The sequence below is a fragment of the Pantherophis guttatus genome, chromosome 7, assembly GCF_059756535.1.
Source record: "Pantherophis guttatus breed Tessera chromosome 7, ASM5975653v1, whole genome shotgun sequence".
NCBI lineage: Eukaryota > Metazoa > Chordata > Lepidosauria > Squamata > Colubridae > Pantherophis > Pantherophis guttatus.
Genome location: NC_142069.1, coordinates 44,605,749 through 44,633,650, shown reverse-complemented (window position 1 = coordinate 44,633,650; position 27,902 = coordinate 44,605,749). Strand labels below are relative to the sequence as shown.

The window sequence follows — 27,902 nt, the reverse complement described above, 5'->3', positions numbered from 1 at the left end:
CTCTCCCGGGGCCCACTATCAAAACCGACTGCCTATTTCGATCCCCTTTTCCCTACCCCCATCGCGGCAAAATCCTATTAACGTCTCAGCCCCGGTAAGAGGTTTTAATCCACGCAGCGCCACTTACAGGTCACCGACTCCAGGGGGAAAAGCGCCTGAGGCGGCCCAGACCTGCCTGTTTTCCACGTGTTTGCTTGTGCTTCAGCCGGCCAGACTAGGCCCGGCCAAGCCAAGCCAAGCCAGATCGAGCCGCCCGGCCAAAGGCCTCGCCCTAAGGCGAAAGTGAGGAGGGCGGAAGGAGAAAAATGGCCTTGGCACCCCCTTGGCGCGCGCGACCGGTCTCCCACTCGAGCAACCACCACCGCTGCGAACTGAGGCACAATTCCCACAAGAAGCCCAACGGCCAAGAAGGGCACCGCCTCAGCCCGCTTTCTCCCCCTCCTCGGTGCCGATTGGACGCGAGGAACCCTGCAACTGGTGGGCCGAGATCGATATCTAGCCGGCGGGCGGCCCGGCTGTGATCTTCATGATCCCACCCTCGAAGCCAAGCCACGCGTCTCGGTTACCTGCGCGAGGCCGGGTCTCGCAGTGACTCAGGATTGAGGAAGAAGCGTCTCGCAGCCGGCGGTAAAAAGACCCAAGCTCCCGCCGCTCGCGCTCATATAGAATTAACGTCACTACGTAACTCCCCCCCCCCTCCACCTCCACCGCCGCTCTTTCCCGCGCGCTTCGGTCTCCAGGCAACCTCGGGCGCGCGCCTGCCAAGGAATGGCTAAATTGCTGCCTAGTGACAAATAAGGAATCCTCTCTCTCTCTCTCCCGCCAATCAACCCGCCAAACCTCAAGCCAGGCGGCTGCATTGGCGCTCCGCGGTTAGGCCACGTGCTCCGGGACTCTCTGTGATAAACAACGCATGCAGCAAAAGGGAAGGAAGGATGCTCGTGCTGGGTGTGTGTTTGAATGAGACACAGCAAATTATCCCGTTTCTGAGGCAGACATTTCCAAATGAACCTTCTTCTATTTCTCCATAACTGATAAGCTATTATTATCAGTACATGAATACCCTAAATCGACATTGTTATTAACTCAGTGTGTAATTTGTGGTTGCAGTTGTCTTATTTTTTTATCATATTTAACTCAGTTATATTTAGTTACTGTAATGTATTGACTCAATATACATCCACATCGGTCTTATATTACTTGTTATTACGTCTTATATTAGGTGTTATTTATCACCTTTAAAGTGCTCCATGGCTTAGGACCTGGGTACCTACGAGACCGTCTTTTGCCACCAATAGCCTCCCACCGACCAGTTCGTTCTCACAGGGAGGGACTACTCAGGATACCGTCAGTCAAATTATGTCAACTGGGGACTCCCAGGGGGAGGGCCTTCTCTGTGAGGGCTCCAACCCTTTGGAATGAACTGCCCCCGGAGATACGGAATATCCCTGATCTCTGTGCTTTCCGCCGTGCCCTCAAGACCCTGATGTTCCAACAGGCGGGGCTAAACATACGAACATGTGAATGATTTTTTAAATGTGATCTAATTCTGGGTTTTATTTAATTGACCAAACTAAGTAATAATTGTAATTAGCAATTTTATGATGTTTGTGTGTCTATATTTTTCTTGACTGTACACCGCCTTGAGTCCTACGGGAGAAAGGTGGTATAGAAATATAATAAATAAATAAATAAATAAATAAATAAATAAATAAATAAATAAATAAATAAATATTACGTGGAACCCCCTGAATGCACTGGCCTACAACATCCATCTAGCCACGAGTTCAAATTATGCCATGCCACCAGTAGGGCTAGTGGACAATGATGCAAGTTGTAATCCAAAACATCTGGAAAGAGCTGGATCCGCACAAATGCTATAATAAATCTTACAATGATGTTAGTACTGTATAAAATGACAGATTACAAAGAATTTCTAATTTGACACAGGAGAAACGGGAAAAAAGAAATAGGAACATTTGTGTTAGCAGTTTAACTACAGTTAACTATAGTGGATTATGTGACAGTCGCTTTGAAGTCAGATCATGTGAAAGTTGCTTTGAAGTCACATGTTTAGATAGTTGTGCTGAGCACAAAAGGAAAAGGACTGACTCATTTGAGAGAAAAGACCTTTCGATTATTTAGGGTGATGGAACTGCAGGAACAAAACTGAAATTGGGATACAGAATGGTAGAAAGAATGAGGTATAAAGGTTTGAAGAGTTTTGAAAAGAAAACTTGGAGTAGACAGGAAGATAGTGAAGGGTGTTATGGCATGTTATATGACGAAAGCCAAAAGAAATATGAGTAATTACTACTAGATAGATGTAATAGGATCAAGATGACACAGTGGCAGTCGATAAATATATGATAAAGATTTTTTCGGTGGTGCAAAAGGCAATGATGCCAAAATGGCAGTGCAGAGTGATCTCATCATATAAATTTAGCAATTACGTATTTGTATCTCAACTTCTAAAATAATTATATAACTTGTCATTTGCTTCTCTGTGTGTGTTCATGTTTCTTATTCATGAATGTTTCATTTTTAAAAAAACTGATAATTCCAAGATTTATATCTTCTTTTTTTTATATAAATGTGCTCCACTGGAGACTGGAACAGACTTTGATTTTTGTTTAATCTCATGGTATCACTCATGGTCTTGTTGAATTTGAGCAGAGGTTTCCCCAAACAGATTCGAATTTCCCGGCTGGGAGAGCGCCGCAGACACGACGAGTAGATTAACGAGCGAAGCGAGCTACATGAAAACAGGATTCTTTATTTTCGTTTCAGGAAGACGGATCCAGCAACTGCACAAACCAGCGTTCCTGGGTGAGCTGACATCGTTACAAGGTAAGCGTACATTTTTATACTTTTCTGTACAAAGGAATTTCTTTGTTTCTTTTGTTGCTTTTGTGGGTCTTCCCTTTGTGTGTGTGTGTTCATGGATTGCCCTGTGTTTTCTTATTCTAGTTTTTCCCCACTTGAAACTGGGTGGTGTCTTGGTTATTTGGTCTTGTGTTCTTTTGTTTCCTTCTGTTTCTATTATTTGCTCCTTGCCTTAAACTGATCATGTTGTTATCAGGTAAGCCCTCCCCCCGCTCGACTCTTATCAGATTGCTTGGGCTATTGATTAAATCTTTTCCTTAGCTAATCCTCTGCCATTCCTTTTGTTTTGCTCTCCTAGTTTGTGCTGTTTTGATAGTTTCTTTCCTGGCATGTCCTGGGTCTTTTGTGTGTGTCATTTCCCTGGGTCCTCTTTTGTTCCTAAATGGCCCTGATGTTTATGTGTTCTATTTTGGGAAGGTCATTTTCCTATGCCTGTGGCCTTTACCTTTCTGAGTTGATCTTGTACTATGAGGTGTCATTATGTCTTACTGGCCCCGGCACTGTCTTGGTGGTGTCCCACTCCTACAGTCTATATCACGGGTGTCAAACTCAAGGCCAGGGCCCTGATCTGGCATGCTTGGATCTGGCCCATGGGGCCACCCTGGAAATAGCAAAGGATTGGCCCACAGTGCCTCTGCCAGCAAAAATGGAGCTCAGACGGATCAGGGGCGGCCCTCCTGAGTTCATTTTTGCTGGCAGAGGGTTGCAGGAGGCCGTCGCAGCCAAAAACAGAACTTGGGAGCCCGTTTTTGCTGGCAAAGCCCTTGGGCCACCACAAGCGCCCCCAATGTGAGTGACATCAAGCTGGCCACACCCACCCTGGCCACGCCCACCCTGGCCTCGCAAGGTCAAACACAATCTTTTTTTAAAAAAAATAATCTTTATTTACATTTTCCATTAAAAAAACACAAAAAAATAACAACACACCATATAAATAACATACAAGACAACATAACAAATAACAAACATATCTGCAAGTACATTATATTCCGAGGGAGATAGAACGACTTATATCTCTTTATACATCAATTAGGTCTATCCGACTTCACTTTGTTAGTATAATATAGGTTTCTCAATAAATACTTTTCCTCTTTTCAATTGGGTTGTATCTTTCTCTTTGCTAATTTTTCCCAGGATAAACATGTTTGAGTTAGATCTTTATCTTTTAATTTTTTAGTCAATTTATCTGCACAATCCAAAATCTTTTTTATAATTGTTTCCTCCGATGGAATATTTTTATTTTTCCAAAATTGTGTGTATATCAATCTCGCCGCTGTGATGATGTGTAGGGCTAGGTACCATAAGTCTTTTTTTATATTATATTTATATTTATATTATTAAGGTCAAACACAATCTTGATGTGGCTGTCAATGAAACTGAGTTAGACACCCCTGGTCTATATTGTTTCATATTCACATTTTCCTGGCTTTCACAAAGATCAAAATAGTGGTAACTTTCTTCACAAGAGTAACAGACCTAATAGATTAGCCTAGATCATTCTCGGTCAAGCTATCTCTTCTAACAATTATATGAATGATAGCAGTGAAGACACCTAAATAGAGATCAGAGTATTTTCATATTGTTCTATATGTCATAGAACTAGAAGAACAAGTACTTATGTACGATTAAGAGCTAGATATTTGTAATAAATTATGTTAAAATTTATGAAATCTAAATATCTCTTGTATCTTTCCCATTTCAAATTCCTATTGGTGAGTGCCTAAAGAGCATGAAGAATACCATCCTTCATATTCTTACAACCAGCATCTCTTTCAGTGAATTAGAAGTGTAAGAACTAGGTAGTATCTTGCTTTTAAAGAAAGTTCGAAAGCCACTGTTTATCATTAGCACTATTAAGAACTGAAAATATCTATTGATCTATTATATCAACTCTTAGTTTGGGATAAAGCTCAGCTCCAGAACTGGCTTAATTTCAGGGCTTGGTCTACACTTTTTGAAAAAGTAATTTACTAAAAATATCTACAAATAACAAAGATGAAAGTAGCTCTGACTTCTGCCTCTTCGGGGAGATGCATGGCACATAAATATCAGGGAGAATGGTGAGATATAAATTTAATGAATAAATAAAATGTGCTGATTATCTTTTCTTCAACACTGAATAGTCATAGCTATTCTCAGACTTCAATCTGAAACATTGATTTTGAAATTTTATCTTTTACCATATTTAGAAAAGGAATTAATAGCAAAATAATAGTATAATTATTCATTCTCCATCTATAATTTTGTAACAGTACCATAATATTTTGGTCTTTGGTCAATAGTAATTGTACTATTGCAGAAATAATACTATTCCAACTTTCATATAGTTTTATAACTTCTATTTTCAGAAAGCCAGAGAATACAGGCTATGCCATTAATGTTATTGTGACATAAGTGATTCTCCATCCTGATGTTTTCTACATAACATAGATTTTAACTCTCATCATATGCAGCCAGCAAGCATATTTCCATTTCCATCATATAATAAGAACATCACATAAGCCTGATTTTCCATAATGCTTTTTTTCTTTAGTTCTTTAATTCTTTAATTATTGCCATTATGTTGGGTAATGAGAGATACTCTGCAGTGCATAATTCATTTCTGTTAAAGGAGTTATTACCAAACTCCCTCCTGTAAAGAACTCTTCATAGATATCAGTGAGTATTTCAAGGACAAATGTTGCCCAGGCAAATATTTTTTAGTTTTCCGATTGGGTAACTCTAATATTTTATTCAATCAATCAAATCATTTTTTCTGCTCATCTCAATCCAATTGACTCTATTGCTAGTTATTTAGATATTGCTAGATTTGGAGTGTGTACACTGTATGCAAAGCACTGTAGGAGGTTTTTATATCAAATATAGTGGATATAGATATGGTTTTCCACTCTAAAAGCCTTCTGCTTTGTAGGATACTTCAGGGCTCTATACTCTCCCTTTTCCAATTTAACATCTACATAAAGCTGCTGAGTGAGGTCATTCATAGAATGGGCATGCTGATATTCACCTGTGCATTTCTATTCCAGGCCAACCAAGTAATATTGGGGAACTTTTATTCTTATGTGTGGGGATTAAGTAACTTTAGATTTAATGGCTCGTGGACGTGGTGTTTTTCCATATTTAGTTTTGGGTGGGGTTGCATTACCCCAACAGAACCTGGGAGCAGGGGTGAAATGCTACTAGTTCGCTCTGATTTGGGCGAATCGGTAGTGGCGGCGGCATGTGGTTCAGTGAACCGGTAGTGGCGGCAGCACGAGGCTCTGCCCACCCATCCAGACGTCATTGCTTTCTGATTTTAATCAGGAAGTAACCTGCTTTTGACCCTCTGTGCATATGCAGAGGGTCTATAATTGGACATGAAGATGGTGCGTGTGCACTTCCGAATCGGTAGGGAAGGTAAGTACATTTCACCCAGGGGTGGGTTCTACTTACCTTTACTACCGGTTTGCAATGGGATTGTTCCAAACTCTTGGCAAGAACTTTGCAGCAACTAGTTTTGTTCCACCCAACATTGACTTATGGGCACAAAAACCTATAAAGTAAGACATTTTTATTCAATAGTGGGAACCATAACTTTACAATACAAATGCTATTCAATTGATTGTCCTTAAAGTTGCAATTAAAGCTATTATATCACTATTACATTGAAAACTATTTATATAAGGTCAGTGTGCTGCTGAAGTATAAAAACCAGCTCTCTGTTGGTACAATTTAAATTATAACAAACACATGGCAGGGTCACCTTGCATTTTATTGCCATTTATTAGACAGTTGAGACTTAAGAACTGATATAATATGACATTTCACAACAGCAATAGTTTCTCATATTTATGAGAAGTGTTGTCAGCCATTACTTTTAATGGTTACATGAAAAAATATATTAATTTGTATTATATTTTTTACAGAGATCAGATTTTTATGGAAAAAATATAGTGCTGAGCAGGATACAACATGTAAATATTTATTTAAAGTACATGGCAATGGAAAAGTGAAGCGATCCCAACAGATGAAGATATGATTAGAAAAATATTAGAATGTGCAGAAATGGATAAGCTAACACAATTAAGGAAAATAAAGAAAATGAATATTTTATCAATGGCTAGCTGACAAAAAGAGGAGCTAGAAAAAGGGAAATATATGGAAGGATCAGTGATATAAGGAAGATATGTTAACTTGGTTAAACAAGTATTATGATTATTATTAATATTAATATAATTGATATTAATGCAATGAATATTGTAAAAACTTTGATCATTATTTCCTAAAATGATTTTTACTCAGACAACACGCTATTCAATTGAAATTGGAATTTTTGTATGTTATAAAATAAAATAAAAATATTACCAAAAAAAAGGTAAATGGCAATTAAAGTTTATAGAATACTAGCTGATAACCTGGTGTTGCCTGGGTATTTATTTATTCCTATCTTGTATTAGACAATAAGAGCCCTGATTTCACCCTGAGCCCTGATTTCGGCGAGAATTAAATTAGTTAAAAATGTTTTCCCTGATCACCCAGAAGCGGCAAGTAAAATTATACTACCTTGTTGTTTTGCTAGCTGATCCATGATCATTCTTGTCCGTGATATATGCACTAAGCTGTTTGACATTGTAGTTCTTTTCTCGTATGTAATCTGTGTGAAGTACATTTTGTCGGTCTCGTAGTGGTGCAGGCAGGCCGAGTTGCAGTAATGCTTTATTGATCATGGCCATACATTTGTCCTCAAGAATAATCAGAGCCTTGTTAGAAATGTCTGGACCAAACATAATTTTTAATGTTGAATTTTCCCGGTTACCAGAGGGAGCTCCCTTGTGGAGCACTGTGAAGCTGTTATCATGGCAACTCCACTGTGCTGTACAGTAGAAGCCATTTTAAGGCAGTCCAGTAGAAGCCATTTTAAGGCAAAACAGGCTGTATCTTAACAGAACACACACCCTTGCGGTGTTAGGGGTGTCTTACCCCCACAGTATTTCTTTCCAGAGAGTAAGTCATCTGTGTACCAAGTTTGGTTGAAATTGCTCAAGGCATTCCAGAGTTATGCTGGAACACACACACACACACACACACACACACACACACAGAGAGAGAGAGAGAGAGAGAGAGAGAGAGAGAGAGAGAGAGAGAGAGAGAGATTTTTATATATATATACACAAAAGTAAATTAATCGCTTTCAACTGGGAATAAAAGGTTCATTTAAGATTATGACTATGTTTATATGGACCATGAAGTTTTCTAAATATTCTTTCAGAATAGTAACTGGTGTTTTATGATGTCCCACCATTTTGTACCTTTCAGATGAACTTTTACTCTAGTCATGACTAAAAATTATTGGAGTTATAGCCCAATATTTTGGGAGAAGCTCTCCTATTCAGAATCTCTATTAGTGACTTCTGAGGCAAAATAAATTCTGTCCTTATTACTCTTATTTTTTTCACAATGAGTGCCGATAGACATTATACGTTGGAATCTGATTTAGATTATAACAACCAAAGTGTATGATAGTTGTGATACAGTATTCTAGTAGTCAATGATGATTATACTTTTTAAATTCACAAATTGCATTACCATAAAACTAAGCCTTCATTCAGAGAGCAGAAATAGGAGGAGAAGATAGGTAAGGGCTAGAGAACAGAGATGGCCACAAGTGATCACAAGTGTGGCATGGCTTCAGTTTCTCCCTTCCTAAGGATGCTATACCCAATAGTATTGATGAATTGATGGTATTAAAATCTTACTAGTTTATGACTTGATTGTGGCATGAGAACTTAACTGAAATTGAGATGGGTAAACTGGGTGATGTGGATTTGGGAACCTCCCCACTTGGTTCCTGAGCACTGCTTCACCCCAAGGTGAAGGCGTTCTGAGGATAAAATCACTGTCTTTATGAAACTGAAAATGCTGCTTTTATACAGATCATACTGATGCCCAATGCATCATTTCAGTTTTTAAGGCTTGTTGATGTTAATAAGATGCTATTCCTTACCATAGTCTTTAAAATTTGTGATGCATCTATTATAAATTTTATGTACATGTTTAAGATCTAGCTCATCAGTCAAGATTTCTTTGTATTAAGGTTGTATTATTTTCTTCTCCTTACCGCTTTCTACTCTCCTGATGGGCATATGAGTTTTGATTCATTACTGTGCATCTTATACTTTTGTAAAAGCTTCAGAATACTATTGTATAGAAAGGTGTACAAAATTAAATATTGAATGCAGCATGTGAACCAAGTTATTTTCTAAGGAAAGTTCACCTGCCACTCAAAAGACAGAGAAATGACCAGAAGATAGACATTAAATCAACCTTTCCCAACCTATTGTCTTTCCAGAGGTATTGAGTTTGAAATCCAATAATTCCGAGCCACTCAGGTAATATTACATAAGATGCCCCAAACTGTTACTTGCAGCAAAAGCTGAAAGCTGCATTACAGAAGTGGCTTAGGTGCACCTGACTTTTATTTTCTATATCGTATCTTTGCTCTTGATTATGTACTGAACAGCAATAAGAATGTACTATTTGCCATTTTCTCGGGTTTGCCATTTTCTCTAAGGCAAAAGATGATGCTGTGTGGAAAGTTTATCTTGCAGAACTTGCTGGATCAGTTGCTATTTATCATTTAGTAAAAGCTTTTTGCTTCCTTTGTTGCTTCTGATGTTGGAATTATTATCTAATTGTATATTGCAGACATAACTGCTACTTGAATGAAGCAGAATCCATTTTTGAAATGTAATTACATCAAGGCTCTTTTATTCTGTCCTTTAAACTGAATTTCTATGATTAAACACTGTCATCTCAACCTTCTAGAAGAGTTTTTTCCCCTACCTCATGTCCATTAGAAGTGTTCAAACTGCAACACATAAAGGATAGGCTTGTTTTCTCCAGGCAAAGCAAGGTTTGTTTCATTTGTATTGTTATGTAAAATATAAAAAGATATAAATTGATATAAAATATATATTATAAATGTACATGTTATGGGTCCCATCAGCCAAGGAATGTCATCTGGCGGGGACCAGGAGATATGCCTTCTCAACTGTAACCTTTGCCCTCTGGAACATTCTCCCTTCAGAGAGGCTTTTCGTAAGGCTATGAAGACTTGGCTATGTTTCTGGGCCTGAGGCCCAAATGTAGTAAATGCCCCGTTTCTTGGCTGTATTGACACCCATGGCAATAGTTCTAATTGGCGACCATATATATATATTTTGTATTGTTTTACTTGTTTTTACATTGTTTTTATGTTTATGATGGATATTGCCCAGAAATCAAGTAGATAAATTAATATAAAATAATATAGTAGTAAAATATCCTAGCAACCACACAGGATCTGTGGACCAAAACAATGAGGGGAAATTGACACTGGGAAGGACAAGGACTGACAAGGTTCTTTCCTCACTTACAATTTATATTGGCACCAAAACATTCTAGAAAGTCCAGTGTTCGCTATTCATGACAATACTGGCTTTCTTATCTCCCCAGCAAATAAGGTAAACGTATCTACAATGTTTCTTAATACGCTGGATCTTGACCAGTTTTTCCTGCTTAAGCTGGCAGAGTCCTGCTATAGCACCAAGGGACACTACTGTTTTGGGAGGTAATATCAGATGGTTTGCTTCAAGATATGACCAAAAATTATCAAGTATGTGGGAAGATACGGTCAAATGGATATCCTAGCTGTGTCACTGACCAGCCATTGATAAATCACAGGCCTGAACATGCTATGAACACAGGATAGAGAGGACAGGACAGAAGGTTCTATGCATGCACAGAAGCACCGCGCATGAGTGCGTTCCCAATTCCGAACCAGTAGTGAAGGTAAGTGGAACCCAGTACTGATTTGCATGCTTTCAAACCGCTAGGTGGGCAGGAGCTGAGGCAAGGAATGGGAGTTCACTCCCATCCTTTCAGCACAGAGCTCAAGTCTCATAATTAGCTAAATTTACATAACCTACAAAACATTAGAAATTGTAGTAGCTAGGGTTACAGAATGAACAAATCCAAAACAAAAATAACAATAAATTAGGTCCACATATTTTCCTGAACATGGTTTTTATTTCAGCATTTGTTTTATTCAACACTTGATTATATTAAAGTATGCTAAGTCAAACAGCTAGAATTTTTTTAGCAACAATGCAGCGACACCCACATTTGTGAGGCTAAACAGAAACTCTTTATTTTCTTTCTTTCTTTCTTTCTTTCTTTCTTTCTTTCTTTCTTTCTTTCTTTCTTTCTTTCTTCCTACTAATTCTCCCCCACAGTCACAATTTTTTTATGATTATTATCTTTGAATTACATTGATGTTACATCAAAGTACCCTACTCTGGTTATTTTGTTAGTACTTATAGAGCAATAGTAATAAAGCCACTAGACATTTCACAGTAACCCTACTCACTGTGCCAAAAATGTCAAATAAATCATTTCTTTTTGATTTGCAGTGACTTTCAGATATATCTGTTGATAGAAAATAACCTGCAGAATTGTATTATATAGCAACAGGAAGAAGCAAAATAAGCTGGAAGCGAATAGCCAAATTGGTAAACATCACAGAGTTATGATTCATCATTATTTGCAGGTATTTTTTCATAATAGATTTAAACCAAGAATATTCTGCCTTTTGAAATCATATAAAAATATATTGAAGAATTTATATATCCATATACAAAATTAATCCACTTGAAATTAAGATTTATTTCAATAACTGTTTCCTTTACTCCCAAAAGCTTTTGTGTTTGTGTGTGTATATGTATCTGTCTGTCTGTGCCTTTGATTCAGCCGTGTGGTAACTAGTGACTGCCTGGATGCCTGGACAACCTGCAGGCTTTTTGGCAAAATTTTGGAAGTGGTACCCAGATAGCTTCGTGCTTAATGTGGGACTCCTGGTTTCTAACTTTAGAACCTTCTTTAACCATTACATCCAACTGGCTCTTCCCTTTACCACACATGTAGGACATATTGTTAAAAAAGGCAAGAATAGTGTGCTATTATAATGTTATTTACACTGTGGATTGATATTGAAATTATGTTATTGTCATCTGATGCAATCCTTAGACAGTGATTGAAAATTCTGTGTAACTAGGCATGTAGGGAGAGGGTATGACTTAAAAGAATTTCCTAAACATTTGTTCAGCAGAGCTGAAGCGGCTATATAATACTTAGTATACCCCAAAAGAAAGTAAAAATAGACATAGAATAATAAGGAAAGAAAAAAAAATAGTTATATAAACTAAGATTGCATAGGATGAATAATCCAAAGTAATATCATCTATAATCTATATGCCAGAGTCACAACAAGGAAATTAGGTGAGAAGTTAGATAATCAACTTGATATTTATCAGCTTTCAAGACAACAGTTATGGAGGTCTCATCAAAGGAAATTAAAAACACATAATAAAAAAGCATGATCTACCTCTGCAAATTATTTCTTTAAAAAAATTAAATATTAAATATAAAACAACTGCCCCTTTTTTACTTCAAAACATTAGAGTATAAAAAATCTAAAAGTTTTTCAGAAATCAGGGATAAACAAAATATTATTGGAAAAAGAAAATAGTTTATCCCTTTTGGTCTGCTGCCAAACAAACTTTGATACATAGTTTTTTTGTTGTTGAACCATTTTGGAATCAAATCTTGAAAAATCATTACCTTTAAGCTCCATTCCAAAGATCCTACTTACCAAGATATATACAGGATATGAAGCTGCTCTGTATATCTTTACAATCTTATCATAATAAGACTACATTTCTGTCCTGAATGGAAATAAAAACCCATGCTACACACAGTTCTGATTTCCAGCTTCTATTCTGGCTTCAGTGACAAGTCTTAATTTATAAATTTCTTTATAAAGACTGTTGTAGATTGTTTTTTATTATTATTATTATTATTATTGTTGTTTTTTTATTTTTATTTTTTTTAAATTTGATTTATATGCCGCCCTTCTCCGGAGACTCAGGGCGGCTTACAATGTGCTAAGCAATAGCAATAGCCTTCATTCTTTTGTATATTTATACAAAGTCAGCTTATTGCCCCCACAACTGGGTCCTCAATTTACCTACCTTAGAAAGGATGGAAGGCTGAGTCAACCTTGAGCCTGCAGTAATTGCAGGCATCTGGTCTTAATAACCAGCTTAATAACAGGGTGCCTTAGACCACTGTACTACCAAGGCTCTTTTTTATTAGTACTATAAGGAGTACTTCAAGTAAATATTCCCATGAAGTAAACTTTGTGCATAGATCACTTAACTTTGAATATATACTTACTTTCAACACTATTTCTACATCTGTGGCACCTTGTTTATTAAAAATGTTGAGCTAGATGATTCTTTATGTAATTCAGTCATGCACTGGGTGAAATTTTAATGAAAATAGTAGATAAAATAATTACTGAGGAAAAGTGCTAGTAAACATCTTCAGTGCATAATTATGACATAAACATCTAATAAAAAGAAATATCAAATTTTAGCCAAAATGAGTGAATTTTTGGAATTCAGAGTGGTCCTTTTAACAGGGAGTCACAGATAGCTTGCATTACTCCAAAGTTACTGAGCCATGGAAATAACTGGCATATTAACATTTGGCATAATTTTGAGCCTGAATAAGAAATAATTATACTCTAATTTTATCAAGTATGATTCAGCATGATATTGGTATTTGAAATGACTTGGCATGTTTTCAAAATGTCTCTATACTCTTTGTGAGTATGTGAAAGAAAAGAACACAGATAATGTAAAAAAACTACCAGATTTTTGTTATGAATTATTCATCTAAACACTTGAGAAATTAGCTTACATGGTATTTATAATGAATTTTATGGGGAAACCAAATTCACATTTACTCTTATTAGAATTATTCTGCTAAATTTCCAAGCAGTCCTTAGACATAGGAAATTGCAAGATGGGAGTTATTTTCCATTGTCAGAATTATACAAAATTATTAGACATTAATCTTACTTTTATCTCCTTGAAAATACATTACTATAGAAGTCAGTACAGCTGACAATTCCATTTCTAAATGTTGAGGCTGAAAGATCTTGATAGACCATTGTTATGGATGTAATTCCGCCTGCAGCATTTTTCAGCAGCCACATCCTCTGTAGGACTTTTGTTCTAAATTTGGAAAAGCTTTTATGGTAGAGAAAAACCAGTGTTGCTCTACAGATACTGGTATTATTTCTACATTTGATGGCAAACAATAAGGTGGACTAATGGTTCTCTGCATTTAAGAAAGCAGATCTTATGCCTTCCTTTTTTTGCTGAAATGTAAGTTCATAGTCCATCTGTACAAGCACATTCTCTGCTGAATTTGTGTGTGTGCATGTGTGAATCAGTTTCAATCTGCTTTTTTTATGTGCTCTTCTGCAGTGAATAGTTTACTCTTGACATTCACTAAAGTAAAGCTATCGTGAGAATTTCCTTAAGCTGTTCTTTTCTATTTTTGTTTTGTCAGAGCAATAGAAGGAAATTCTTCTTAATATTACAGAACTCTACTTTTTCAAGGTATTTATTTATTTTGGGTGTCAGCAATTTCAGGAGTGCAATGTTACTCTTAATTGTTTTTAAAGATATGAACACCAAGTCAAAGGGTGATTGTCTCTTAAAAGAGGGGCCTCAACCATTTTTGGAAAGCAAGAACAAACTGCTTTCCCTGTATTCTCCCTGCAGTTACCCAAATGCAAGCCACCAGACATAGTTCTATCTTCGAAGTAGTAATTTTGCACTTGTTCATGTATTATCTTATTTTTGTCTAAGCCAATCCCTGCAATTTGGCTATTTTGCAGAGAGAGGAAGGGCTCTCCACTGCATGTTTCCTGCTTTTTCTGAATAACATCTGCTATAAACTTTTCTATAGGACAACGGAGCTTCCTTATTAGCAGAATGGTTACAACACTTGCCAAGCATGCAGAATGTCCTCGACTCAAAATGCAGCAGGATTTCTTTTTCAATTATTATTTTTCTTTTCCCAAAGTACTGCTTATTCTTTTCCAGTGTATTTTGTTTGGTTTTGTATTGGAGAAGCCTCCTGAGGATACTGTGGATAGCCAAGAAAACAAAAATCAGATCATTGAATAAATCAACTCAGAATGTCATTTGAGGTGCAAATAACTGGGCTCAAATTACAGTATCTAACTTTGGATATATTAATCAAAGACCTAATCCTCTGGAGAAGGCTCTAATGCTGGGGAAAGTGGAAGGAAAGAGAAGAGGATGACCAGCAGCAAGGTGGATGGAATCGGTTACGGTGGTAATAGGCACTGGAAGACCTGAATTCTGATGCTTTAGTATCTTTGGATATTTGACCCTTGCTTCCTTGCAGGAAATTAGACTAGATAAGTTTAGATTATGTCAGATTCAGGGTGTGTCACATTGCTAAATTGCTGCAGACTCTACACAGGAATCATTTTTCTGCTAGGTCAGACAAGTGAGGCTAATCCAATTTCATTTATCTTGCTGAAAAATTTCCCTCATTCTCAGGATCAACAAGGTGACAAAATAGTATACCTTGACATGAAATTATAGGAATACGACACATTAATTTACACTGCTTGATAGTTGAAGAAATGCAGTACATTCAAAATTGCTGTCAGACTTATGCACAATCAATGCAAACATTCAAATAAATTAATTCTGGCGAGAAGATGAAAAATATCTTTGTCAGCAAATCTGTCAGCAGCATCTGTTCTCTGAGCATTCAGAAATGTTCACAAAAGAGCAAAACAAACAATTATGCTCTTTCCTTAATATATTAAAAACAATATTTTATAATGAAGAGGTTACACTCATGTCAGAAGCACTGAGGCACTTCAAGGTTGAAAGGATTATCTGGTGACATCATTGTTGCCCTGGGGATGCCCAATTGGGGATCCTTCGTAGGAGTTGGAATGAAGGACAAGAGCTCAATCCCGCCCCATGGCAGCTCTCAGGTCTCAAAGGCTTGCTAACCTCCTGCCATTCAAGCCACTGTTCTCCTATAATGAAGAGTAAGCCATAGTTAACTATTTGTAGAAGCATAATGTTACACTGGTTTCATTCTTAAAGTTTACACTAATAAAGTAATACTAGGTGGCCACTGGAGTAAGTTCCATGGTTTTCCTCATGATTTTTAATATTTATATGCAATGCAAGGAGAAGTCTGAACTGATATATCAGTGATAAACAGAAGGGATATAGTTCTAGCAGTCCTATCAATTACAAGAAGTGGAGAGGCTAGGAAAGACTTAAATAGGTGTTACAAAGTAGTTTGGGTATGAATGAGAGGGACTAAGCTAAAAATGATAGTTGAGATAAATAACTATAAGTAGAATTAATCTGCAAACCTGAGTGGAAGTTATTCATAAGGTTTGAGTTTGCAGTTGGGTGTGCGGTGTGTGCATAGTAGGAGGTGGTAGTTTCAAGAACTGATTGCAGGAAGTACCCTGCTGATGGCTACAGATCACACTTAATATGGAGAGAGGAAATTAACAGTCACAGCATGTGGAGTTAGGTTGCAAACTGGGCAAGAAACCCAAATGTTTCATGCTTAGCTAGGTCAAAATTACCTATTGTTTTCTCCTGTTGATGGAGAAGTTAGAAGATGTTTTTCTAATAAGTATATTTTCTGGGTTAGAACATACAACTCCTGTTTGAAAATGTAAGAAAGATTACCTCTGGGCAGTTAGGAAATGTGAAGAGTAAATAAATAAATAAATAAATAAATAAATAAATAAATAAATAAATAAATAAATGAACAAACAAACACATACATACATACATACATACATACATACATACATACATACACACATACCTCTGACTGTCTACAATAGAGACTCAGGTGGACTTTGGAGGCCCTAGGAGGGGGTTCAGCTATACTCCCAAGCCTTGCTCTAACTAAAATCTAGTGAAACACAGATTGTCTTGGGATGTTGCCTATTAACACATAAGAATAATGCAAAATAAAAGGAAATCTTACTACTGAGCTTAGCTTTTTGCGGTTGGAGAAGATCTGGAACTATCAACAGTTCAAATAGCCTGGGAACTAGATTGTCCACAAGAAGTCTACTGTCATCATGTTATATGAGACCACTTTTGAACTATTTTTGGAAGCTCCAAATGAGGTAAATAGTAAGTACATAGCTAGTTGCACATGGAGGCTAATGCTGAGAAAATATGATATCTAATCAGCATCAAGTACGTTGGTTGGTTGTGACTTTCTAATTCCAATTCAAAGTACCAGTCTCCTCATTTAAAGGCTTAAATGCTTATTGCTTATATTGCTAGAAATCACTTTTCATAAATGAATCTCTTTGAGCCTTATGATTGTTTATGAAAGCTTTACTCACAGTTTTGAATAAAATCTGTCAGGATATAAACATGAGAGACAGGTTGTCATTTGTGAGAGTTAAACTGAGAGTCAGTGATTCCCAAGACAGAGAAGTAAGTTATATAAACAGTCAACAAATCACTTACTCAAGTGAAATATACAACAAAGAGTCTGTTGAAGTATGGCAAAAAAGGAGGGGTAGATTTGAATGGTTGTGGGTATCAGAGGGAATGTGTAACCTCACTCAAATGGAAGACAATGAACTCTTTATCTGGCTTCCTTCTAGTGGGCAATGAAGATTCTTACCCTCTGTGCCATGTTGTGTGTCTAAATTGAGATGTAGCTGAGTTTAAGCCTAGCAGCCAGACCAAGCTGTGCCAAATGTCTGGGAATTTCTACCAAGATTTGCCAAGTAGCCTTAGTTATCAGTGATACCATTCCTTGTCTCATCAGAATGTGTAAAGTGTTGTGGTTGTGTTAGGCCAAAGGCTTAACTAGCTCAGCAATCTGTTCTTAGGATCAACGGTAGTTTCCTGCTCATGTTCCTAAATAACCTGTACTGAGACATTTTGCTCTTGAGATTGGAGAGTTGGCATTACAAATAGTGGCTATTGATAATTTCATCTTCCATCATTTGATCCTGTACAATGCATCAGTTGTGGCTGTGTTTTATGCTCTGCAACAGACTTAAGTTGTTTTTAAATACAGTAATGAAGGCTGATGGGTAACTGAACCATAGTAGGCCCATGCCCTGTCTCCTGAGTGTGTGAACAAGTCCATTTCCTGGCTGTGCTAGTGATTGTCAATTTTGATATCTTCCTCAGCATATATCTATGTTAGTTGTTGTATTGTTGATTGTGATTACTTCCGTTTTATTATTTGTTGACATCCAGAGTTATTTGTTATTTGTTGAGATGGATAACAATACAAATTAATTGATTAGAATAGAATAGAATAGAATAGAATAGAATAGAATAGAATAGAATAGAATAGAATAGAATAGAATAGAATAGAATTCTTTATTGGCCAAGTGTGATTGGACACACAAGGAATTTGTCTTTGGTGCGTATGCTTTCAGTGTACATAAAAAGACAAGATACATTCATCAAGAATCATAATGATAGCCATAGGGTACAAATAAGCAACCAAATCATATTAGGAAACAATCAGTATCAATATAAATTGTAAGGATACAAGCAACAAAGTTACAGTCATGCAGTCATAAGTCATAAATAAATACATGTTAAACAATGCTATGGGTTTTTGCAGTATTTTGCTAATATTCTGATCTTATATCTTTGTAATTGTTTAGGGTTTTTTTATTGGCTTAGCTGCCTGTTAAGGATATATATGAATGACGGCTGCACTAATTATTGAAAAGCTCTTCTGAGGATGTTGAGTAGAGTGCCAAAATGGCTGCATATTCAGTCATATCTTCATCAAAGATTTTAGGGTAAGATCCAATAGAGAACATCATACTGTCTCTGAAACAAAAATGGAACTATATCAGTGATGAAATCCAATTTTTTTTACTACCGGTTCTGTGGGCATGGCTTGGTGGTCGTGATGTGGCTTGGTGGACGTGGCTTGGTGGGCATGGCAGAGGAAGGATACTGCAAAATCTCCATTCCCACCCCACTCTGGGGCCAGCCAGAGGTGGTATTTGCCGGTTCTCCGAACTGCTCAAAATTTCCACTACCAGTGGAACCTGTCAGAACCTGCTGGATTTCACCCCTGCTCAGAATCAATCCTTGTGATATCCCATGACTTCACATATCTCTCCCTAATTTGTTTAGGAAACTTTGCAATGCACCAAGTATAATTTCCTAACCAGTTCTGTATTGCCCTAATTGTCCTGACATGTCACTCACAATTAAGCAGCCTGTTATCAGCATATCGTGGAGTACTTCCTCAAATGTTTTGTTGAAATCAAGTTACACTATGTCTTCTATTAAGAAAATACATTAATGAAGTTCCCATATCAGATGATCAGGTAAGATTTGCTCTTGAAAATATAAGCTGATTTATGCTTGTGCTCGTCTTTACAGATTGATTTTTATGATTTGATCTAGAACTTGCTCAGACATGAGTGCTGAAGGTAATTCCTTCAGCTATCTGAGGTTCAGTCAGTTCATCTGATCCTGAAAATGTAAACTCATTCGTTGTTAAGAGTTGTAAAGAGGTCATGTTTCTAGTAATCTCAATCTCCCCTTCACTGAGCATGTAGGCTTCCTTTGTCCCTGAACTAACCATTTCTGTACAGAAATGAATTTGACTGAACAAGGAATAGCACAAATCTACTTATAGTCTGTCATCTTGAACCTGATTAACAGCAGAACCCAGATATTGTATTGTGATCAAAAACCAAGAGTCAAGATTAATGTAATTTAAAATATAAAGACATATATGCCACACCAGTGGTGAAATCCATTTTTTTTTACCAGTTCTGTGGGCATGGCTTGGTGGGCATGGTGTGGCTTTGTGGGCGTGGCAGGGGAAGGATACTGCAAAATCTCCATTCCCACCCCACTCCAGGGGAAGAATACTACAAAATCCCTATTCCCTCCACACTCCTGGGGGAAGGATATTGCAAAATCTCCATTCCCACTCCACTTTGGGGCCAGCCACAGGTGGTATTTGCCGGTTCTCCGAACTACTCAAAATTTCCGCTGCCAGTTCTCCGAACTGCTCAAAATTTCTGCTACCGGTTCTCCAGAACCTGTCAGAACCTGCTGGATTTCACCCCTGAACTATACTAATTAAAAGTATACAGCAATTTCTCACAGTATTGCTCCAAATTCATTCCTTTTGGCCACCTGTACAAGGTATTTTTTGTTTTATTTCTTTAATTTTGTTACTATTTAAGCAACCTATGGTCCAGCAGCCATCATTTGTCAACTGCATAACAAGTGGCCTTCGACTCAGTTCTTTGTCTAGTTTCGACCACAGGTGCTGAAAATCAGTTGTGATTTTATTTTGAGGTAAACAATATTTAAAAATTGTGATACAAATTCCTAATTTACAGTTAAGAAACAATCCAAAGAATAAAACATTCCAGATTGCCCTATACCTTGCCCATTATAGCCTACAGCCCTTTCCTCATTAAGTAGTAACAAAAAACTTTAGTAAAAGTTGTCTACTTAGACTTCCTATCATCTCTAAGTACCTTATTGGCTCTTTTCTTGAGTCTGTTGAGAATTGGAGTCTACTGATTTTGTCAAGACCACATTCACTATCCACCTTTTTTTGTCTTTCTCATAATTTTATGACTTTATGATTTCTCATAAAATCATCTGCTACAATGTCCTATCTGTCAATGACTACTTCAGCTTCAATCACAACAATACACGAGCACACAATAGATACAAACTTAAAGTGAACTGCTCCAGACTCAATTGCAGAAAATATGACTTCAGTAACAGAGTTGTTAATGCCTGGAATGCACTGCCAGACTCTGTGGTCTCATCCCAAAACCCCCAAAACTTTAACCTAAAACTGTCTACTGTTGACCTCACCCCATTCCTAAGAGGTCTGTAAGGGGCGTGCATAAGAGCACCAGCGTGCCTACCGTCCCTGTCCTAATGTTCCCTTTAATTGTATTCATTTTATATATTCAATTCATGCTTATACTTATATATATTATCTAATATGTTCTCGACAAAATAAAATAAATTAAAAATAAAATTTAAAAAAACCTGTTACTGGAGTGTAATGTGGCAGGTATCTTTCTGTTTGAATTCTGAAGTACCAGAACACTTTAGCATCTTCCTTTTCTATTACTTTCTCTATTTTATGGTCCAACTTGCTCTCAGACAAATGGTATTTCATTGCGTTGTCATGCCTCTTTTCTGTTCTTTATTTGGTCTTTCTTGTAGGCCAGTGTGGTCTCTTTGGTATTCAGTAGGCCTTCCTGGTCTAATAGCTTTAGTGCATCTTCTTTACTATACTTCAAATATTCTTCTAATACCCCTTTTTCTTCTTCAACTGTCTGGTGTACTTACAACATTCCAGCCCACCTATTTTTCTTGGTAAGTAGAGATTTGTCAACATAGCTGCAAGGATAAAGAGCATGATTCATTGTCATTATTTTTCTGATCTTCCTATCCAGGGCTTCTAGTTCTGCTTGAGTCCAGTTCACTATTCCAACTGTGTATTTAATTACTGGAATTTCCAGGTGTTAATTGCCTTTATGTATTTCTTCCACTGAGTTTGGATTTTAAAATCTTCACTCTCTTGATGTATTCACTTCTAACCTTCTATCTTGACTTCAGTATACTTGATGTTGTCAGCTTGAAAGATGCCCAGGTATTTGTAGTGATTGTCTTCATCCAGACTTTTGATGTTATTACCATAGGGCATCTTGATTCCTTCAGTTTTTCCCTATTTTTCCCTATTTGCTTTACAGAAGTTTCCATGTTTTCAGTATCTTCTTTCATCTCCTGTCTCAACTGTACAAAATTTTCATCCATTTTCCCCCAAAAGCTTCCCATTTATCTTCCATCTGTTCAAGTAATATCTGAAGAATATCTGATGTAAATATTTTTTCTAGAGGTTACTTTAGTGACCCCCACCCTTTCTTGGCTTTAGCATTTTTTTTTAGTAACTCTCCATAACTTCAAGCCATAGCACACAAAATGTCTCCATGGCAATGAAACATCATGGCCTAGTTCATTACCATATCTTTTATTATGTAAAGTCCATCACTTAGATGCATCTGTAACAGTAAACAGCAAGCATTCCCATGAAGGACTGGTCTCTTTAATTGCTTTAGTGCAAATTTAAACCAAAGCATTTTTGTTAAAAGAAAAATGATAAATATAAAAAATAAAAAATAAGACTCTTGCCATATCTATTTAAAAACTTTTTAAAACCTTCTCTTTCTTAAAAAGATTCATGAATCTTGAAATCAGTGTTTTTTTGTTTGTTTTGTTTTTTAATTATCTGCAAGGAATCTTATCTTTGCTGCAAAGAAAATATCTCTATCTGTAAATTAATTACTTCCCAAAGTGATTAAAATAAGAAAATGGGAGGCTTGATGTCTATATAGTTTAGACCTCAGTTAGGAGTGAGTGTAGATGCTATCTCAGGACCACTGGCACCTCAACTCCTGAAATGATTGCAAAACTCCTATTTCTGCAGTTTATCATAAGGCACTATTGTCTGGAGTTTATCTCATGATTTCCCTTTGATCCAGGAAGATTATGCCTGCCTGAATTTGCCTTTAAGCCAGTATTCTTCTTTGGATACATCACTCTGCTAGAATTCCCCATTGAAAGCTCAATTTGGCAGAGTTTTTGCAGAAAATTAATCTTTATGATTTTTCTAAGTATATTATTTAGGTTTATTATTAAAAATATTGAGATTATAATAATGGACAAAGAAAACACAGAATCTAATATTTCAATTCACTATATTGTATTGTATTATCTATCAGGCAGCATTTTTCTTTCTTTCTTTGATTTAATGCAATAATATTTAGCTAAATGCTGCCTCATACATTAATTAAACAATATAAAATCAGATGAGGCTGGATGATTGTACAGAAGCATTCCCCTGGAATTTGTTTCACTGATCCAATTATTAGCATTTCAAAGCTCCCAATTCACTTTTCGCTCCATAGGAGTTTTCTCTGTATATTAATCCTCTTGGTCACTGTACACCTGCCTGTTCATCAGCTGGCAACAGTGGTGATGCTTCCTAAACTAGGAATGGAAAACATGTTTGCTGTTTCAAAAGGGCTTGTGAATCTGGCTTGCAGCATGTGTATTTGTGATGGCTCACTGAATCTGAGATTAGTATAAATATCATTTTCCAATGCATTGTAGACATGTTTTTTCATCTTATAACTGAAGTACATACAAGTGCATTCATCCCAGCCATTCTAATATTTCGGTTGAAGTTTTTTACAGTAAGATGTTATGAAAAGGCACTACTAACTCAGTGTTACACGTTTTTGGGTGGAGGGGCTGATGATTTTTACTCATATAATCCTAGATAATTCAATAGAAATATATTGTATTGCTGATGGGAACGTGCCTCACTTTTCTATTTTAACGTAGAGCTGCAAGTGACAGTAGAATACCCCAAGCTGGTGCCCTTATATATATATTTGTACCGCAGCTCCCAGATTTGTTACTCAAAATGTGACGTAGGAATTATGACTGATTATAAATATCTGGTTGGAGAAAGGTAAAGTTCAATGTAGCCTCAAACTTGGAGCACTTTTTTTAGAGAGGAAGGAAAGAAGGAAGGAAGGAAGGAAGGAAGGAAGGAAGGAAGGAAGGAAGGAAGGAAGGAAGGAAGGAAAGGCAGAAAAAGGTTTGCATGGTTCATACACACACTAAACCAGAATGTGAATTTAACAATCCCTCTAAGGCAGGGCAGGGCAATTAATTTTCCCAAGGGCCACAGAAAAAACTGGAATTATTGAGACTTCCGGGTTGGCTCCGCAGCGCCATTGACGGTCTTTTTAGACCGCCGCCCCGCGATCCCGTTGAGCCGTTCTGACAGCGCTAATCAGCTGTCAAACGGCTTGAAAATCTCTCCTTCGGGAAAAGAAGGGGAGGAGAGCAGGTGGGTGAGGGTAGAGCTCCCTGAAAACCCCTGGATTAATTCCAGGGGTTAGGAGGGCGAGAGCTCCCCATTCAGCCCACTGAAGCTCCGGATCCGGGGGGACTCTGTTTTTTTTTACAGAGCTAGGCATTGCGTCCAATTTCTGCTGTCAAACAGAAGATTAAATGATTTCAAAAAAGCAGGCGGAACAGAAGCAGGACAAGCCTTTTGCAAGTATAATACTTAACTCCGGGGATACAATGTTTCTAATTGGATTTTCTGAGCTGGAAGTAAAGATGGCGTTTCTTTGTTGCGATTTTAAAAGTGAAAGTTAGAAAGGAAAGTCTTCGCTAATAGACTCGTGCTCAGAGACTGGCTTTAAGTTGCTGGAATAGATTTTGAAGAGCTGTTTGGGAAAAGATTATTTCGTTTGGTGATTTATAAAGAAATTGCTGAAAGCTGCTCAAAAGGATGGCTCTGACTTTATGATTTTATGGTTGTGGGAAGAAAGAAAATCTTTTTAAAAATAAAATGACTTCTAAGAAAGAAGATCCTGAAAGTGCTGGAAGCTATTTGGAGGTGTCAGAAATGGAACAGTTGTCTGATTTACAGAGCTATAAGGATTTTGATGCAGAATTTACAGAATTTATAAAAGAAGCCATGAATAATCATACTGCAGCTATAAGCAATCAAATAGCAATTCTTAAAGGGATAACAACAGAAATGACTGAGGAGACAAAAACAAGTACGGAGCATGATGACAACTCAGGAGATATTTTGATTGCAGCAGAGAAGGTGGAAGAATCTTCTCAAGAATTTTCGAGCTTATTCTCTGCTCTTTTTGAAAAAATTGATAGAATCTTTCAAAATTACCACTTGGTTTGGAAAAAAGCAGTAAATGACCAGACTTTTGAAGTTTTAGAAGATGAAGGAGATTTGCCAGTGGCATTTATACATTTAATAGAAAAGAAACAACTGAACTTTTTTTCACAAACTCTTGACAAACTTTGGTCCTACAGACGAAGGAATGAACTGATTTATATAAGCAAGAAGAGGCGATTTGGGGGCTCTAAATCAGAGGAAATTTTCTTAAAAAGGGGACAATCTTTGCAGTTACATCAATCTCAAATTAAAATGAAAAACCTCCTCAAAATAGAAGTAGGAGGGATGCAGAAAGACTGGAAAAAATATAAAAAGAAAGCAAGAATGGAAGATTAACCTTTTCTTTTGGCTTTGCAGTTGTTCTACTCATGGTTAAAAATGATTGTTTTAGGTGTTATAACTACTGAGGGGGAAAAAGCATAAAGTTAAATATTGATTTTTAAATATGATGCATTAATGGTTGAATGTAAGATTAATCCTTTTTGGTTTTCTAGTTTATGTATTCATGGTTAATTATGTTGATGATTATCTTTTAAAATTCTAAAAGTTGGAGGGAGGAATAATGAAGGGGGAAAATTTAGGAACTTACTCATGGTTAAAAATGATTATGTTTTAGGTGTTATAACTACTGAGGGGGAAAAAGCATAAACTTAAATATTGATTTTTAAATATGATGCATTAATGGTTGAATGTAAGATTAATCCTTTTTGGTTTTCTAGTTTATGTATTAATGGTTAATTATGTTGATGATTATCTTTTAAAACTCTAAAAGTTGGAGGGAGGAATAATGAAGGGGGAAAATTTAGGAACTTAAAAAATGTAGAAATTTAACTACTGAATATCTAAGGTTTATTTTTTGTTATGAGATTTTAAAATATCTGAACTTTGAGAAAAGTAGGAGGGGGAAAAATGTTTTTGCAAATGAATTGAATACTTTACTGATATATTAAGAGAATTTTTAAGGTTTGAATGTTTAATATTTGTTAATGGCTTTAAAACTTTTAGAGTTATTGGATTATACGCTACTTTGAATCTATAAAAAGGGAGGTTGATGAAATTGTAAAAGGGGAGTTAAGGGGTCTTGGGAGTTATTAAATCTTGGTTAGCTAGTTTATTTTAGCGAATGTTTGGTGAAACCTATGCCCTGTTTTCTGTTCTGGGAAGTCGGGGGTGTGGGGTGGTGAGGAGGGGTTGAAGATTGAGTTTATCAAGGATTGATTTTTTTTCTTTTTCTTGATGATAGTTTGAATGATTGTTTACTTGTTTGATCAGAAAATAAAAACTTTTTTATTAAAAAAAAGAAAAAAAGAAAAAACTGGAATTATTGTGGAGGGCTGCCACTGTCCTGCCACCGCTGCTGCATAGAAGACATAAAATATTAAGACATAAAATGCCAATGCCATAATACCTTAATAGTAGCTTCTTTTATCTTTGCTGATAATTATCTGCTAAGAACTTTGTTGCTTTACTGATTTAACTAGTATTTATTTTCCCAAATTGTCCATAAATTATTATTTATATTATATGGTAAGAATATGTTAAGATGGACCCTGACAGACACATCAGCAATGGCCAACTGTGGCTCTCAGCCACAGTATCCCCGAATCCACTTGTTTCATCCCTTAGTCTGTTTTATACTGACAGTGTTATCTTGATCTTCATAAAATGATGAAACCATGAATCTTGCTAGTCAAATGGTATTGATCTAAGCATTGTAATACTTCAATACAAAGGGATTTTATCCTTTTGATCTTGCTTTATTTTCACATTATTGTGCTACATTCATTCAACTCATTATTTATAATGAAGTGGGGTTTTTTTGGTTTTTTTTAAACAAGGAATCAGGGGCGTTGTTTTCATTCCTCATTTTATACCAGTGACAGTAGGTTCAGGGGCAATTGTATTTCAAAACAAATCTGAATGAAATAATAACTGATGGGAGTATTCCTCCTAAGTGTCTGATTGTGCCAAATATTGTCAGCACAGCTTGTTCTGAACTGCCTAGATTTCAAGAGCCAGGTTAACTGTTCTAGCAAAAGTAAAGTAACAAATAAGAGGCTACATGAAAGAGAACTGTGCATATTAATTACTCTGATATACTCAGGCAGGAGAAGAAAGAAATGATAAATGATAGTTGATACCAGAAAAAAGGTTACAAGAATATTTGAAGGTCAATGGAAAGATAGTTAATGCAAGAAAATTGCCTTTTTGAAGAAAAGATTCTAAAAAAAGAAATTTTTGAAGAAAAAATTCTAAAGAAAGGAATACATTTTATGTGAAAATGCTATATCAGACTATTTCAATACTTTTCAGTTTGCTTTAAGGCATTTTATTTATGAAGTCTAGATTCTCTCATCCTGTTAACAGGAGGCATTCACAGTAGTCAGTGTCTTGATCTTAGCTTTGTGGTTAATATAATATTGTTTTTCTGCCTTTAGCAACTGAACAGAGTGTGAATAAAAGGTACTAACAGGATTGTATTGTTCTCTGTTCTTTTGTAAGAATTTCAGGCTTCCCTTTTATCAACAACGAAGAATGAATATGGTAGAGAGCTTCCAGATTGAGGAATCCTGCCCTCCCATTCAAAAGGCAGGTTATTTATATTTCCTTCTAACAAGTCAATCTGATAAGGGAAAAGGATGGAAGAAAAGGTGGGAAAAGAGCCTTGGTGGCGCAGCAGACTAAAGCACTGTTAAGTAACACCAGCTGCCTGCAATTACTGCAAGTTCAAATCTCACCAGGCTCAAGGTCGACTCAGCCTTCCATCCTTTCGAGGTAGGTAAAATGAGGACCCGGTTTGTGGGGGCAATAAGCTGACTTTATATAAAAAAGAACACCGCTTAGGGGGCCCCCGAAAGCCCTACTAAGCAGGTATATACAAAAGTATGAGGCTATTGCTTAACGAATTGTAAGCCGCCCTGAGTCTCCGGAAAAGGGCAGCATATAAATTGAACCAATAAATAAATAAATAAATAAATAAATAAATAAATAAATAAATAAAATGAGGTTACAAATGCAATATACTGCTGTCTCACTAGCTTTGGATATTTTTAATTGAAGAAATGGTACTGTACAATAAGTCTTTTGAAGACACTTCCTTGATCACTTTTCATTTTAAATAGAGGATGATTTTGCAGCCTTCTTTCAGGTGTATGGCTATAATGGCTGGGAATTCTGAAAGTTTCAGCCCCATCACATTTGGAGCACCCTAGATGAGGGCGAATATTAAAAATTTTTATAAACAGCCACTTTTGAATCAGATGGAAAGGAGAAATTAATTATAAAATGTGAAC

At 36.6% G+C, this 27,902-nt stretch overlaps 1 protein-coding gene and 1 long non-coding RNA gene across 5 annotated transcripts in view; one reads left to right on the top strand and one right to left on the bottom strand.

Moving 5' to 3' along the window:
• Positions 1–870, bottom strand: part of NAP1L1 (nucleosome assembly protein 1 like 1) — a 43,796-nt gene extending 42,926 nt beyond the window's left edge. Inside the window, exon 1 of one of the 4 annotated variants that reach the window (XM_034403214.3) lies at positions 567–870. The gene's annotated coding sequence lies outside the window, so the exon portion shown is untranslated. Of the gene's footprint in view, positions 1–127 lie in introns of all 4 variants that reach the window. The other 3 variants (XM_034403213.3, XM_034403215.3, XM_087874088.1) reach the window with 3 other exon arrangements.
• LOC148112826 (uncharacterized) lies at positions 727–27,557 on the top strand. The gene is made up of 3 exons (XR_015728950.1): positions 727–948; positions 2,791–2,850; positions 27,112–27,557. It is a non-coding gene; the product is annotated as an uncharacterized LOC148112826 (long non-coding RNA).
• The last annotated feature ends 345 nt before the right edge of the window (positions 27,558–27,902 follow it).